General features: G+C 43.5%; 1 long non-coding RNA gene across 1 annotated transcript; it reads right to left on the bottom strand.

The window, feature by feature from the left end:
• Positions 1 to 6,509: 6,509 nt before the first annotated feature.
• LOC309855516 lies at positions 6,510 to 14,717 on the bottom strand. The gene is made up of 4 exons (XR_014306840.1): positions 14,420 to 14,717; positions 7,455 to 7,563; positions 7,049 to 7,082; positions 6,510 to 6,598 (listed from the first exon to the last, which is right to left on the bottom strand). It is a non-coding gene; the product is annotated as an uncharacterized lncRNA (long non-coding RNA).
• Positions 14,718 to 15,444: the final 727 nt, after the last annotated feature.

Consider the following 15,444-nt stretch of genomic DNA (forward strand, 5'->3'; position numbering starts at 1 on the left):
TCAGAATTGCCTTCCTTTTTATTTTATTTTTTTAAGACATTTATTTATTTATTTGACAGAGAGAGACACAGTGAGAGAGGAAACACAAGCAGGAGGAGGGGGAGAGGGAGAAGCAGACTTCCCACAGAGCAGGGAGCCCGATGCGGGACGCGATCCCAGGACCCTGGGATCATGACCAGAGCCAAAGGCAGGCACTTTACGACTGAGCCACCCAGGAGCCCTTGATTTGCCTTCCTTTTTAAGGGTGAATAATATTCCATTGCATATATCTCTTCCATTGCATATACATACATCACACTGTTTATCCACTCCTCTCTTGATGGCCCCTTGAGTTGCTTCTGCCTTCTGTGAATATGTCGCTGTGAACAGGGGTGTACAGATATCTCTTTGAGTCTCTGCTTTCTGTTATTTGGGGTATATGCCAGAAGTGGAACTCCTGGATCCAATGGTAACCCTATTTTGAATTTTTCCAGGAAACATCACACCTCTTCCCACGGCTGCTTTACTATGTCCCATCCCCACCTGCGGTGCGCACAGGTCCCGGGGTCTCTGTCCCCACCAACACTTGTCACTTTCTGTTTGTTTGTGTTTTGAGAGTAGCTCTGCTGTGCTGTGGGGCTTCTAAGTTTCATGATTCAGAAAATTTATGAAATTATAGTTCTTAAAAATCTTTAATGAGAACTTTATGAGGGAGAAAGGATGAATATTTCTTTGAAACAGAAATCTTCTGACCTATATTTTGAAATTTCTTTCATCTGCTCCTTTTATTTTCACTCACTCTTCTTTCTTATTTTTTTCCTTTTATTTTCCTTTCCTCTCTATGCATTTGTCACTGGCTCTTAGCCAACCCTCTGTCTTATAGAACAGTCATCTTACCCACGTGGCAAACTGTCTGTCTCTCAAAACTATTTGAATCTTTTTTTTGAGCCAAGAATCAGAACGAACTAAATTCTCAATTAGGCTTTTTTTTTCCTTTAAGATTTTATTTATTTATTTGAGATACATAGAAAGAAAATAGGCACAAGCAAAGGGGAGGGGCAGAGGGAGAAGCAGTCTTCCCTCTGAGCAGGGGAGCCTGATGCAGGACTTGATTCCAGGACCCTAGGATGAGGACCTGAGCCAAAGGCAGACGCTTAACTGACTGAGCCACCTAGGCATCCCTCAAATAGGTTTTAAACAGTGGAAGTTTGGGTGAGTTCTTGCGTGTTTCTTAAAACACACCCACCTTTTCCCAAATGACCCAGCAGTTGTACTTTGGATTACAAAGGAGAAATAAGGTGTGATAATATGGGATTCCAAGGTGTCATTTTTCTTCTTGCCCCCGTTGACAACAATTTATAATTTGATTATAGTTCAGAAGTACAGATATTACAATTGCCTGTCCTTTGCATTAAGCAAGAAAAAAGTAAGATGCACATATCAGAAAAACAAAGATGGCGGCCCATGGAAAAGAACACTGAAGTTGGTCTTTCTCCTGATAATTAATAAATTTTTTATTTTATTTTTTGGCGAGTTGTGGATTTTAGAGAAATTCAGAGGACCCAACTAACCACAGAGACTGAGACTGAGAATGTCGAGTTTTCTATCCCTACAGGGCTAGAGGCAAAGATCACAATAGTGGAGAAAAAGGTCTGCCTAGAGGAGCCACATTGGTAGGCCTTCAGTGGATGAGGGGGCCAGATGGGAGAGAGAACTCCTCCCCATAACCCCCATATTTTACTGGCCTCTATGAGTGATATAAGTCTTGGATTAAGTTCTCAATTTCCATATGCTATCTCCTGACATAATTATATATAATATAATTATATTAAATGTATATATTTATGCACTGCTGATCAAATACCAGTAGAGGTATTAAAAGGATAGTATTATCCGTTGAATATAGGCTCTAGCAAGTTGCTTCAGACAATCAGTCTTTCCATGCTTTAAAGATTATCCTCTTAGACTAAACAACCTCAGAAGTGACACTCATGAAAGCAGGAAAGACACTATGTCCCAGGGATATTGGCCAAATCACCTTGGTGATGAACAAAGGGACATGTTCAGACCCATCGTCCTTAAACGTGAACATGGTTTATGTCAGTGCAATCCCTCTCAGCCAAGCTAAAGGCATGTAGTTTTATGGCTAGTAAAGCAGGAAAATTTCTGGCTTATCCAACAATGTGAAGACTGTTGTTTAAGATTTACTGTTATTCAGACTTCAGTATTTAGAATGAATCAACAAGAATCTCTTGGAAACCTGTGCTGAGGTCATCTGTGATAGAAACTTCAAGTAATACACAAAAATGGTAAGACAGCATCCTGTCCATCCTAACAATCTATAATTGCCAGCACTTTCTTATTACAATGAACAAGACTTCAAATCACACTTGCATAGGATAAGAAAATGGAGGGACACCTAACGGAGTCATCCAGGAAGTTTATGCAGTCAGATGAAGATCTAAATATATAAGTGAAGAAGACCGGGAACCAGGATTCTGGGAACTGTGAAGATCAGAACTAGGGACTCAAAGTCAACGGAGCTTCCTCTCTCCAGGCATTGCTTTAGTGTCTCCTGGTGTGGATGGGTTTTTCCACATGGTGCCTGGTATATCCAGTCTCACTTATGACTTTCACCTAGTCCATGACCAGAGAGGCAAGGGAGCTTCTTTCCCAACTTTGAAAATGTAAAAAAAAAAGAATTTTGGCTACTACTCACTAGGGCCAGACATAAAGTTTTATGATGGACTCATCCTGGATACTATATTCCCTCTATAGCTAAGGAACATAGGTAGGGGCCTTTATGAGAAAGAGAGAGGATGGGGTGTGAGACAAAATCAAGTCACCACACAGTCATTACGGCAAGATGAGACTCCCGGACATAAAGCAGTAGTGAAAGTAGGCAATAATGGGCCAAGGAAATGTGCAATTGATACAGGGCTGGGACCATCTCGTGGTTTGAGCTCATTGCCACCACACCCCAAATGTGTGGCAACCTCATTGCCACCTCACCCATACCCTATGGATATGTGGGCATTGCAGAAACCCTGGGTAGTCTTTGAAGTCTAAGAAGAGAAAACATTTCACTAGGGAACTCTTAGGTTCCCCCTTCTTTCTATAACATAATAACCACCAAGATGTTCTAGCTCTTAGATTTGATTAAGAAGATTTTGTGAAACATCATACTCCTTGGTCTCACCAACTCCACAATCCTTTGTGATTTCTCTGTGGCCTGCCTACAGGCAAAAGATGTCCTGGACACCAGAATATTATCATGAAATTTGCATTTTGTTTTCTTCTTTTCTTATATCTAAATGTTTCTACCCACACTGCACCCAGTGACAATCACAGAGTCATGGAGTTCATATTTTCCTGTTCCCTTCTCAGTTGCTATCAGTAGGGGGATGTTGAAACTTGTATGGGTTGGAAACAAGTGGGAGCTGGGTCCCTGGGTTTTGAGTATTGGCCCTCACATCTGACCAGTTAATTCAGGGTTCTCAACTGGAGGCCATTTTGTCCCCCATGGGACATTTGGCAATGTCTGAAGACATTTTGGTTGTCCCACTGCGAAGAGGGATGTTACTGGCATTCAGTGGGTAGAGGTCAGGGATGCTAATGAATACCCTACTGGCGCAGAAGAACCCCACAACAAAGAACTATTCTGCCCACAATGTCAGCATGCCAAGGTTAGGTTCTGGTTCTCATCCAACAAACAGCAGAAGTCCCATTCTCTGGAGAGTTAAGGATGGGTGTAGGATGAAGTGGAAAGAATGTTCTAGATGTTCTAAGACGTGGCAAAGAGGGCACCTGGGTGGCTCAGTTGGTTAAAAGTCTGCCTTCACCTCAAGTTATGCTCTCAATATATGAGTATTCATATATTTCATATATTTTGTGTATTTTAAACTAAATTGATTCTAATTGTTAATGTCGCCAGTTCCCATGGAAAGAAAATGTGAGATTATACACCAGTTCTTATCACTGGAAAATTTCACCATGGGACACAGATCATGAGAACAGGACGTATTTCAACAAGGAAGAACACTGAGAAAAATACCACTTAGATATAATTATATTTCATCAAAGACACAATAAAATTGAAGGGGAAGAGATGAGAGAGGCTTGTTATAATCATGTAGCCTTGGGGAGGACTTACCACAAGGAAAACATGCATTTAGGAATGATAATTGAACTGTTGTACTGAGGATAAGGTTCCATCCATCCATCCATCCATCCGTCTGTCCATCCATCCATTTATTAATTCATTCTGATTTTCTATTCTGTTCCAGAAAGTCATAGCAAGTGGGGCACCTGGGTGGTTCAATCAGTTAAGCCTCTACCTTTGGCTCAGGTCATGATCCCAGAGTCCTGGGATTGAGCCCCGGATCAGGCTCGTTGCTCTCTGGGGAGTCTGCTTCTCCTTCTCTCTGCCTGCCACTCCCCCTGCTTGTGCTTGCTCACCTTCTGTCAAATAAATGAATAAAATCTCAAAAAAAAAAAAAAAAAAAAAAAAAAGGAAAGACACAGTACTAATGGCTCAAAGGACAAGACAATGGATGATCTCCACCCTCAGGGAATTTACAATCACCTGTAAAGCTATGTGCCTGTTGTGGGAACTTCTCTTGTCCTGTACAGGACTTCCAACCTCATCTTATCATGCTCCTGATTCATAAACCGAGCCAGGTTTCCCTCGCACACATGGTGACTGGGGTAAATGGGGAATAAAGGCTGAGAAATTCCATTTTAACTAGAATGTAAGATGTACTTTTTTTTTTTTTTTTTTTTTTAATGCTCAGGAAGTGCCATTATATAGAATACACTTGGATCTGGGACTCCTAGTGGTGTGTAAGAACATGGATTTTCCTGTCTCAGGTAATTGGAGACCAAGGGATTTTAGGGGAGTTTGCTATCTTTGGGTATTTGGGGGGGGGGTTCTAAGTTTTTTTTTTTTAATTGAAGTGTAATTTACACCAAGCAAAGTATACAGGTGTTAAATATAATTTACTTGGTGAGTTTTTGCATAGGGGAACACTAGCTAACCACCACCCCCCTGGAGATACCGGCCTCTCCACCTGCCCTCTACCCTCAAAATTTCTGCTTCCCAGGGCCACTTCCCAGACTATACTCCCTCTCAGAGCCAGCATTCTCATTTTGGTCTTCACAGGTTGGTTTTACTTGTCTTGAACTTCATATAAATGGAATTAGGTAAGATGTACTCCTTTTTCATTGTCTGCCCCCTTGCTTAACACCTGTAAGGTCTCCATCTCAATGCATTTAACTGTAGTCTGGTCTCTTATTGACGCGTAGCATTCCAGCAAAGGAAAATATTCCAATTTATTTGTGTGTTCTCTTGCTAATGGACATTTGGGTTGTTTGCCCTTCAGAGGTCTTATGGCTAAAGCTCCTGTGAGGGGCGCCTGGGTGGCTCAGTTGGTTAGGCGTCTGCTTTCAGCTCAGATCACGATCCCAGGGTCCTGGAATCAAGTCCCGTGTCAGGCTCCCCGCTGAGCCTGCTTCTTCCTCTCTTGCCCCCTCCACTTGCGCTCGTTTTTTCTCTCTCTCTAACAAATAATAAAACCCTTAAAAAAATAAAAAAAATAAAGCTGCTATGGCCATTCTTGTCCATGTCTTTTGCTGGCTAAGGGAGCTTTATGACTCTTGCTACACAACCACAAAAAGAATCTGATGGTATTTGTTGATTTTAAAAGTGTTCCTAGATAAAGCACACTAGATCTTTACTATGTGTACAGGTATTGAAAGGAGATCTGTCTGCGGTGCACAGAAAATGGATTTTTAATTGTGACTGGCCCCAGTCTGGAGAAGGCACAATGTTTGGTTTCAAAATCATACCAGGGTCCATAGCAACATTGCTGTCGTACAGTGAAACAGATGAGGCCATGATGGGGGGGTTGCTGTGCTGCTTTGTTCCTCGAAGTTAATTGGCTAAAATTAATTAGTTAGAATACATGCATGTTTGTGTTCTTAGACTCAACCCTGGAAAGAATGTTTCTTTGAAAATGGCAGCTGGGTGCCAGTGCGACAACCCAGCTGAGAGCCTCAAGGTCCAGCTGATCTGCTCTCTGGGAATGCACAGAGACACTGGGAAGGTGGAAATGACAGGCCCTCGTGGTTGATCCGATGAGGAGTGTGAAAGAGATGCTCAAAGATCATCCAGAGGTTTCCCATGGATGAGAATGGTTATGCTAAGAGATATCAGAAAATCAAGAGAAAGAAGAGCAGTATGGCACATTTGCTCACACCCTGGCGCTGATATGTAAAAAAAACATATGTTCATTTCTCCATCAGCAATCTGAATTTGCACCTGAGACCTCACCTTCAGGGTAACAGGAAAGTTCACTCAAGCTTTAAGCTGGCTGGAGAGCGGCATCTCCCTCTCTTTTCGATGATTCAATCTCTTGAACAAATGCTCAGTTTCCACCCTCCACCCCTTCGCTGGCTTTTCTCCAAGAAGCATCTAGGTACGGGGTGATGGAATTGGTGGGACTGCCAGGGCTGATGATGATCTCATGGAGGTAAAGTTGATTATAAGGCATATAATCATATAAATTATAGAGGTTTGTTTATTTAAAAGAACAAAAAGGCAAGGACAGCCAGGAAGCCCCTGAAAAAGAAAAATAGGAAAGGGTAAAACAAGAAAATGCTATAAAATCTCCAGAAATAAACCGGTGTGGTATTGGCAAATAAGTAGACACAAAGGCTGGCGAACAGACTAGAAAATTCAGAGAAAGATCCAATTGCATATGGAAACTTAGTGTATAATAAAGGAGGCATCTCAAATCAGTGGGGGAAAGCCAGGCATTTTAATAAGTGGTTTTAAGATACTAGGATAGCCTTGTGGAAAAAGATAAATGTAGATTCATTCTCCACATGATACACATAAATTCCAAATGGGTCAGAGACTTCAGTGTGAAAAATTGAGTACCACAACTGCTAGAAGAAGTGTGTAATGGATGCACCGAGCAAACTTCCCTAAGGTTTTAAATCCAGAAGCAATGAGAGAAGAGATTAATAAGTCTGACTACATAAGGGAAAAAAAAAAAAAAAAGCTTACTTGGCAAGAAATCCCATAAGCAAAGTAGAACAGCCTGCAGGGAAAAATTATAGACAAAAGGTTATTTTTCCTAATATGTAAACAGTTTCTAAATTAAAGAAGAACAAGACCACAAATCTATAGAAACAAGGACTAGACTAGAAAAATGAATAGACAAGTCACAAAAAACGAAATCCAAACAGCCCTTAACTGTATTCTCAACCTGGCCTACAATAAGAAAAATGCAAATTAAAACTCATGGAGGGACCGTCCCTCTCACTTAGCAGGTTGACAAAAGCCAAAATGTTTGACAACATAATCTGTTGGCCATGCTGCGGGAAGATGGGCATTCCTATACATTGCTGATGGGAATGCAAAATGGCATAATTCCTATGGAGGGAAATTTGGCAATATCTAGCATAATTACATAAGCATCTCTTCACTGGCCCGGATTTCCCGCGTAGGTCTCTATTCCAAAGATAGTGTAGCAAAATAAGAAAAGATGCATGTACAAGGCGAGCTCTTCTTGCAGCACCCTGTAATTTAACAGAAAGGAAAAGGAATAGTAAGTATTTCCATATACTAGTACTGCATAGTTATTTCCAGATTATATCAATAAGTGGAGAGTACAAGTGAAGACATGTTAATATACCATCTATTTCATAAAGGAAAAGAATATTATTGTATATACATATATTGTATATAAACTTGTATTTTAAAAAATGGAACGATAAACCATAAAGAAGGAGGAAAGAGATTACAGATAGGGAAAAAAGAGCATAGGGTTGAGAAAATAGTATAGAAAGCTAGACTTCTCTGACTGTAACCTGTCTGGTAGATTTGATTTTAAAACCAGGTAAATAAATATTTTTTAAGCTTATTTATTTTTCTTAGTAATCTCTGCGCCCAATGTGGGGCTTGAATCCACAACCCTGATATCAAGAGTCGCCTGTTCTACCAACTGAGCCAGCCAGGCGGCCCTGAAACCAGGTTAGTATTTTGTACAATTATAAAAAGTTAAATTTACAAAGGAAAAAAATACCTAAGAATTGAAAGCAACTACACAAACAGACCAAACTGTATAACTGTATATTGAGCTGGTAGCCTAATGCACAGAAGTGAGATATTTTAAGGGACTTTGTTTATTTTTTATTTCCTTTTAAAAAGATTTTATTTATTTATTTGACAGACAGAGATCACAAGTAGGCAGAAAGGCAGGCGGGTGGGGGGGGGGGGGAGCAGGCTCTCTGCCGAGCAGAGAGCCCGATGTGGGGCTCGATCCCAGGACCCTAAGATCATGACCTGAGCTGAAGGCAGAGGCTTAACCCCACTGAGCCACCCAGGCACCCCCTTTTAAGGGACTTTAATTTAGAGTAATCTGATTATATATCCGGAGTCGGATAGATCCTGAAGACAAAGAGTACTCACCCCCACCACACACACAAAAAACAGAAACCAAACCTGTTTTCAGTAATCCTATCATTGGCGATGGTGTTGGTATTATTAGTTTCAGATCGTTGGATGTGGAGTGTGAAAGGAAGCAAACCAGTAATTATGGTGGGATCATTGGAAAAAAAAAAAAAAGAGATATTGATGTAAGGTTACAAAACAACATCAAGTAAGTAACACTGAGCTTCTGAATTTAATCTGGATGTATCAATATGAGTTCATCATTATTTTATCTTTTTTAGAATCTATTTCTTAATTCTATCCACTGAAAACACCTAGAAACAATGATCATTCCATGAAGAGCTGGCTCAACCCATACCCAGATTGAACCGTTGGAATCCCATTTCCTACTAAAAGGAGTCGGGGGGAGAATTTATTTATCCAACCTTTCCTGGATAAATGTATCTCATCATGAGCAGATAGTTGATGAGGGCTCGTTTTCCTTTAAAGAAGTAATCTAGCTAATAAATGAAGAAGGAATGAAAGGATGTCATAATTTTGCAACAACTAATTAGTTGTTCTAGCCAATGATCACCAACACCTGCTAATATCACTAAGCGAATATGTCTCTTTGCCAAAAAGTCCAATCTGAGTATGAACAAGCACTAGATTTAACCACCCACTTAGAGGAAATACAAAGGACTCAGGAGCACATTAAATCACCTTTTCGGGAGATGATCAGCAAAACCAGAGGATTCGGGTTTCTTCAACAAGTAAACCACAAGGGGCGGGGGGAAATGCGATGAGAGGGAACCAACAGATTTTTAAAAATAGGAGATTTATGAACCAATTGCAGTGTATGGATCTTAATTGGGTCATGAGTCAAATAAACTGTAAAACAATTAAAGACAATCAGGAAAATGTGAATACTGGTTGATGTTTAATGATTTGGGGGGTGGTAGGTGAGATAAAGTTTAAACACGACTGATCATGGTTTGGTAACGTTGAAGATGGATGATGAGTAGCCATAGAATCATTATACTCTCCTGTCTACTTTTGCATATGTTTGGAATTTTCCATAATAAATGATTGCTTTCGAAAGCCCACTCTGGATAGGGAAATCTGACTATTATCCTCTCTTTGCATTCCTGCTACAACAATCCTAACCTTCCCGGAGGCAAATGAATGTTCAGAAACCACATGCAGGACTGTACTAGAGAAAAGCAACTGACATATTTCCAAAAATATTATCCCCATTTTGGAATACTTATTTTTGGTAGAAAATGCCAAGTTCCGTATTACGTGTGTTGAATTTGAGATTCCCAGTTCCAGTAGGAGTTGAAAATTCAGGACTCCCACCTGGGAGACACACCAGGGTAGATGCTAAGGCTGATAACACCAGTAGAAAAAGCAGGGTAGGGGGCCCCTGGGTGGCTCAGTAGGTTAAGCTTCAGACTCTTGTTTTCAGCTCAGATCGTGATCTCAGGGTCATGAGATTGAGCCCCGCATCAGGTTTGGCGCTCAGTGAGGAGTCTCCTTGTCCCTCTCCCTTTCCTTTGCCCCTCCCCCCCTCTCTCTCTGAAAATGAATAAATAAAATCTTAAAAAAAAAAGAAGAAGAAGAATGGGCAGAAAAGGAACAAACTGGGACTTGGGTAGAGCTTTTCTTTCCTTCCTTCCTTCACTCATTCATTCAAAAATATATGGGATAAATACTTATGAGATACTGGAACCTGCGGATGAAAGGTAAGGTTTGTTGAGGAAGAAAGTCACTTAAACAAAGATATGATAGCATTAAGGTCTGTAATCAAGGTATACAACAGACTCAGTGGGTACACGGAAGACCTCTTAAGTTTGTCTGAAGGAATCAGAGACAGGCTCATGTTTAGGAGGCCAGGAGAAAAAACTAAAGCTGAGAGTATGGCTATGCCTCAGTTCTGGCTAATGAAGATGTTTTTCATTCTGATGAAAGGAAAGTCCTTTTCTGCCCGCTTCCTTCCTTGCTGCTTCCTGCTTTTGAATGCAGTACCAGACTATGATACTTGGAGCAACAGCAGCCATCTTGTGACAAGTAACAACCAATCTTGAAAGTCAACATAGGGAGGTTGTTTGAAACTGCCTGGGTCCTTGATGACATTGCTGAACAGCTCAGCACGCCCTAAACAGCCTACCTCTGGACTGAGTGAACAATAAATGTTCTTGGGTCACCTGGGTGGCTCTGTAGGTTAAACATCTGCCTTCGGCTCAGGTCATGATCCCAGAGTCCTGGGATCGAGCCTCACATCAGGCTCCCTGCTCGATGGGGAGTCTGTTTCTCCCTCTACCTCTGCCCTCCCCGCTGCTTGTGCTTTCTCTCTCTCTCTCTCTCTCTCTGACACACAAATAAATAAATAAACAAAATCTTTTAAAAAATAGTCTCATAGTGAAGACACTTTAACTTGGATACTCTATTACTTGCAATGACATAAACTTCCTGCTGATGCAGTGTCTCTTCTCTACCAAACCATGAATTACTGGGAGAAGCAGGAGAGCATAACGGCTCCAGCAAGCCTGTGTTGATGTTTATAAGATGACTAGTGACACCAATGAAGGATGGGGGTGGGAGAGGTCAGACTCTAAAGGAGTGGGTGGGTGGTTAAGTGTTAGCTTCTAGGATACCCCCTACCCACGGAGGAAGAATATAAAAGGGGGTCAGGGTCAAAGCGAGATATGGGTGGAGCCAGAAGGTAGGGGTTTAATGCACAGCCCTGCCCTCTGGGTGTCCTGTCCCTGGGCTCCATCCTCCGGGTGCCCTTCTCGCCCATCGCCCGCCGCACAGGGGATCCCCCACAGCAGACGGGCTGCCTCCTGCTTTACGGCAGCTACAGACACTCTCTTGTCAGGAAAAGGAGCAAAGCAAAGCAGGATCAAGGAAAGAGTTTCTCTCAGGGCGGGAAGACTTGAGCATGTTTGTGGGCTGGAGGGAGGGAAAAACTGAAGATGGGAGTAAAGGGAGCAAAATTGAGGAGGTAGAAAGGATCAAGAGACAGAGAGGAGAAGGTTTTTTTCCTCATGAAAACTGAACTGAAGAGACTATACAGAGACCCGTTGAGGGGAAGGAAATTCAGAGAACGTTCCTGGCTGACTCAGCCTCAGAAGTGGTGTGTAGTAGTTTTAGGGAATTTAAACAGAGTTTGGTCTCCAGGGGCCTCCCAAACTCTATCTCTCTATGGGTTCCCCAAGGTCAAGGGCTCTGGTTTCTGTTTTAGAAATCAGTTTTGAGGGGTGCCTGGGTGGCTCAGTTGGTGAAGCCACACTGCCTTCAGCTCAGGTAACGATCCCGGAGTCCTGGGATCAAGTCCCATATTGGGCTTCTCCTGCTTTGCAGGGAGCCTGGTTCTTCCTCTCCCTCCGCCTCTCCCCTGCTTGTGCTCTCTCTCTCTCTCTGTCAAATAAATAAATAAAATCTTTTTTTAAAAAGTGGGGGGAAAAAAGAAAAAAGAAATCAGTTTGACTAGTGTGAGCATACTGCTTAGGCTGAGGGCACTTGTCCTGCTCTAACCTAGTCAGTGACTCCCGGACTCGAGACAGCTCTGTTGGCAATCCCCCAGCATCGTGACCTTCAGCGTCCCCATTTCCAGAATGATTTGGAAATGATTACTTAGGTCAAAGGGCTGCTGTCATAATCAAACCTGGTCATTCATGTGTTTTACATTTGAGCACACTGCTCAGAAAAAATGTTAACTATTATAATATTTATTCCACAAAATCATTGAACAACGACTGTGTACCAGGCACCATGCTAGGTGCTGGGATACACAGTGGCAAGTTAAACTACACGGCATGCTTGTGTTCAAGACGGTCTTGTTAATGCCACCGGGGGAATAAGATATGTAGTGGTGGGAGTTTCTGCAGAGTCTGTTCTGGGGTACTTGCCTGCAGAGGTTTTAGTAAAAGGCATCTAGAGGAGAAAGCCAGAATGGTAATTCATTGTTGTGTCACGAAACATAACTGCCCGGCGATAGACCAGTGTGGTCAGCCCTGGAAAACGAAATCAGAACTTCCCTCGTGAATGTGGAAGCAGGGTCAGTAAGTTCCTGCCCACCCAGAACCTCGGGACGTGACCTTGCTGCCAAATGGAATGTTCGCAGATGCACTTAGTTAAAATGAGGTCATACTGGATTAGGGTGGACCCCACACCCGAAGTCTGTGTCTCGATAGGAAGAGGGAACGTCACACAGAGAGACGGAAGAGAAACAGAGGCAGGTTGAAGGGACACACCTCGGAGCCAAGGAAGACCTGAATCCACCGGAAACGAAGACAGAGGAAGGAGCCTCCCCTCCGTGGAAGCTGAGCCCTGCTTCCCCTGGATTTCCGACTTCTAGCCTCTAGGACTGTGAAGGAATACATTGTTCACCACCACCACCCCCAACCATGTGGTCATTTTTTTAGGGCATTTTTTAGGGCAGCCACAGGAAACGCATACACAGGGCAGGGCGAATCCGGTTGGGGTAAATGGCCTGTGGTTTCTGTTCAGGAAAACCAGCTAGTCAGCTTCGTTATGTGGCTCTACCTGCCTAAGCCATCTCACTCCTCCTGTTGGCCAATTAGGGAACCTTCTCCCTGCACAGAGCTGGGGCTTCCCCTGCAACTTTTTTTGAGGACTTCGGGCTCAGGCTCCCTCCTGCTCTTTCTTCTTTTCTTCCGCGGTTCAGTACAACGGATGTGCTGTCACGAAATCTCCAGTCAGGCATTCCCAGATCGGACCATCTGGAGTTCGCAGATAGGAACTTCTGCAATTGCATTTAGATTCTTCTTTATTTCCCTCAGAATTCTGGGGGGTCCAGTTCATTCCCTCTCGTGCCAGTCCCGTGGCATCAGTGTAGGACAGAGGTCCTTCAGAAGGGGACGGGTTCTGGAGAAAGTGCCGAGGTGGGGATCAGGACAAGGTGACTGGAGAACGAAGGCTCTGCCATCCTCTGTCTTGCTTCTACTAGATGAATGTTGGTGAAGAGACTTAGCCTCCCTCTCGTAGGAAGACAGGGACTCCATCAGTTTCAATCCTCTCCCTTCTGGTTCCTTCCCACAATCTGTGTCGTTTGGATTTAAAAATAAATTGTGTCCCAATAAACAGCTGAAAGAAACATGAGCTCGTTCCCTGGCCATCTTCCACTCCGGTCAGAGCGTGGACTTGGGGCCAACACTCTCTTTGGCAGGAGGTGTGGCCCCTGATGGGCGGCTGTCCTGGGCAACCTGGTGTGAGACTTATTTCTGTTCGTGTTGGCTTTCCTTAAGTTGCCAGACCCGAGGGTCAAAGACTACATGATATTAGTATTTGTAGTTACAGGAGTGTGCTTTGCCCACAGCAAACACTCAGGAAATGGCAAAAAATGAGAACTATTTTTAATGTACTTATTTTTTAGTATTTAGCTCTTAACACCGTTACATTAAAACCTTTGGTTTACTGATGACCCATGGGATATGCTCAAAACAAACTTGGTTTTCTCTCCAATTGTCCTTTTATTTAACTAATTACTTGATTATTTATTTTATTTTAAAGATTTTATCCATTTATTTGCCAGAGAGAGAGCCCTAGAGTGTAAGAGCACAAGCAGGGGGAGAGGCAGAGGGAAAGGGAGAAGTAGGCTCCTCGCTGAGCAGGGAGCCTGATGAAGGACTCAGTCCCAGGACCCTGGGATCCTGACCTGAGCCGAGGCAGACGCTTAACCGACTGAGCCCCCAGTCGCCCCTCCCGTTGTCCTTTCCAGTGTGTTCTTTGGTAATTGTCCTTGGCCTTGGATGGGGAATTGGGCAGACCCGTGACCTCTCTGCTGACTCTTAGATAAAAGACGGCTCTCTGGTCACTACAGGTTCTCAGCAACAGAGACTGCTCAGCCTAACGTGTTAATCCAATAATTCAGCCTGCCCTCCCAGGGAAGATTCCCCCTCGCACTCCCACCCCCACGCTGAAGTAGATAGGGAGCCTGCTTTTAGGGGAGGGTGTGTGGCCTCTGATTTCACTTACCATCAAGGAGGAGGAGAGGTCCTTCCTGGGGCCTGACTGGCCAGCGCGGGCCTGGCTGGGTGCAGAGCTGTGCTCCCCTGGGAGGAGGCTGAGAGGGAAGAGGCAAGGGCCGAGCCACTGACTGCTGAGATCCTTTTGGCCTCAAGAAGCAAGCCCTGTGCCTTGCAGCACATAATTCGGACAGAATCCAAGTGCCAGCGCCCTCCTGCTTGGCCCCCAAAACAGGGCAGATGGCGGTAAAGAGCAGCAGGAAGAGAGGGTTCGCCTCCCCGCCTGCCTTCCTCGGGCCCTGCGGGGAGCACGGCGCTCGCTCTGCGGCGCGGTGAGGAGACCCAGGAACCCACCTCACCTCAGGCACAAAATCGAAGCAAAAAACTCGGCAGCCAGAATAGATAATCTTTAAAGGAAAAGGCAAATTTAATGGAAAAAAATCCACGAGGAACAAAATGTTACTCATTTTTCCTTCTGTCCCAGGCTCCATTGTGGTGACAGAGCTTTCACTGAGCCTGTCTTTATTTAAAATTTCGATACGCTGCTCATCCTGGATTTTTTCACTGATTTTGAGCTTTAGAGTTATTGCAATGAAATATTATCCATCTTAAATTGCATTCGGCTGTACGCATCCACACACACACACATGTGTAGAGGTTAAAAAAATGGCCACCTGTAGTCCAGTTGGCAATAATGGTTTTCACTGTCTTGCACTTGACATCGTACTAGAGCTCTCTAGGTCACCCTCGGGGGAACACCGCTGTTTACAACTTCCTGTGAGCCTATCGTTATCTAAAAATGAACAATTTGAATATAATTATTTGTATTAATAATTCGTTTGGCACTCGGGTCAGTTTTGAACCTGACAGTCCTCACTGGCCTCCTCTAGCCCTGGCCTGCTTCTTCTGCCTTAACCACTGCTCTGAAAATGGTGGGGAACATCAACCAAGAACCTCCTCTCGCTCAGTGAGTTTGCCAAAGCTTCACCTTTCCCTTTGGGCTGGCCATGCAGCTTGGGGCCCACAAACACCGCC

Source organism: Mustela nivalis, assembly GCF_964662115.1.
Source record: "Mustela nivalis genome assembly, chromosome: 20".
In the NCBI taxonomy this organism is placed as follows: Eukaryota; Metazoa; Chordata; class Mammalia; order Carnivora; family Mustelidae; genus Mustela; species Mustela nivalis.